General features: G+C 37.4%; 1 non-coding gene and 1 pseudogene across 1 annotated transcript; one reads left to right on the top strand and one right to left on the bottom strand.

The window, feature by feature from the left end:
• Nucleotides 1-865: 865 nt before the first annotated feature.
• On the top strand, nucleotides 866-939 carry TRNAR-ACG. The gene has a single exon. It is a non-coding gene; the product is annotated as a tRNA-Arg (tRNA).
• Nucleotides 940-1,226: 287 nt separating this feature from the next.
• On the bottom strand, nucleotides 1,227-1,899 carry LOC107023799 (annotated as a pseudogene).
• Between the last annotated feature and the right edge of the window lie 4 nt (nucleotides 1,900-1,903).

Below are 1,903 nucleotides of genomic sequence, written 5' to 3'. Positions count from 1 at the left end.
TGCCGTTAGTAGGCCTAGTCTTTCCGGCAATTGCAATGGCTTCTTTATTTCTTCATGTTCAAAAAAACAACATTCCTAGTATATGATAGAGTGAAAAAGTGCTTTCGCTGTTGTGGAATAAGAAGCCTTCGTATCTTAATGCACGTATTTAATTAATTCAGAGCTATTAGAGCGGGATCCACTTTTTGGGGAATATGAGTCGAAGCAATAACAAGAATATTTCTAGTAGAACATCCCTTCAACGGGTTAAACGTGCCATAAATGGGCTTTTAGTGGACTCAAAAAAGAAATCTTGATATAATAGATATCCCGGTAAGAGGAGGATAAAAAAAGCGAATGCCAATAGGCGTCTATGATATTGAATTTACCCGATAGTCCCCATTTTGGGAACGTCCAGTGCCAAAGTCACTGAATGGGTAAGTCGCCAATCCCTGGACTATGTAATGTACTTTATCTGCTGGGTTACAGGCGGGCGATTTTAAAGAGGACTCCCCATTCATTAGATAGAGAAGATCACCAGAATTTCGCGATCCGCAGCCGAATTTCTTCCAATTCCAGGAGAATGCTCATTGAATCTTCCATATCCTTAATAGCAGGTTGGTTACAACCGAAATGGAAACCGGGCGTTTCCTGGTTCAGAAATGCCGAATCTCGCCTGAATCACCATTTGTCAAGCCGGAATCTTATTAAAAATGGGAGCGTATGGATTAATTCGAATCAATATGGAATTATTACCTCATGCCCATTCTATATTTTCTCCTTGGTTGATGATAATAGGTAAAACAAATAATCTATGCAGCTTCAACATCTCTTGGCTCCTTTTTTTGAGGGTACTCCCGGAAACAGATCCAGTGGAGACGGGGTGGGGCCTGTAGCTCAAAGGATTAGAGCACGTGGCTACGAACCACGGTGTCGGGGGTTCGAATCCCTCCTCGCCCACAACCGGCCCAAAAGGGAAGTAGCTTTCCCTCTGGGGGTAGGAAAATCATGATCGGGATAGCGAACACTTTCCTCGATCCAAGCCCGGTGAAAAAAAAGCATAAGAAGAGTCCGATAATGGCCGGTCTTTAAAGAACCTTAAGAAAGAGGCTTAAGTCATCGATTCCAATCCGATAACGCTTTTCTTTTTATTGGTATGCCGCTCCGCGAGCAAGTGAGACAGTTCGGTTATTTATAACATATTCCTGGACCCTCTACCCAATTTTTCGAATATCATTTTCCGAATATCATTTCCAACTTTTACTCTTGGATTGATCACAAAGAAATTCTTTTTTAATAGAAAGACTATATGCCCTTACTGCAGATTTCATTTGCATCTTATTCATAAATAACATACCTAGTTGCATATACAAATTACATTAATCAACATGAAATAAATAAATAAATAAATAAATAAACAATTACAAAATATTTAGTTTTACACAATCGAACCTGACTGGATATGTTTAGGATTGTTTGAATTCCAAAGTGCCGTTCGAATGGAACCGTCATCTCTCGTGTAGATAAAATCTTCTGCATTTTCTTCAGTGTGATCTAAGTATGGAATTGTTGTAGAATGATAATTAATACTTTGATCTTCAACGGATGCATTAGGTGCATTATCCACATTATCATCATCATCATCATACATATCATCACTGTCTGTTAATTAATGCTCGAAAGGTTCATCATTGTGCAACTCACCAATTCGTTCATCACCCATAACATTATTATTTACAATTTGTGTACAATAATTCACTGCATTTTGAATTTGATCATACCTATAAAAATAATAATATAAATATATTACATATAAGAAAAATAGTTTTAAGAAATAAGAAAACATTACTTTATTTACCTATCAGTTGAATGCGATGAGAAAAAATTCAAATGATTGAAATTTGGGCTAGACTCTCCCATAATG

The sequence above is a fragment of the Solanum pennellii genome, chromosome 1, assembly GCF_001406875.1.
Source record: "Solanum pennellii chromosome 1, SPENNV200".
Classification (NCBI taxonomy): Eukaryota; Viridiplantae; Streptophyta; class Magnoliopsida; order Solanales; family Solanaceae; genus Solanum; species Solanum pennellii.
Note: the sequence above shows the minus strand (reverse complement) of the source record. Positions and strands in the feature narration are given on the sequence as shown.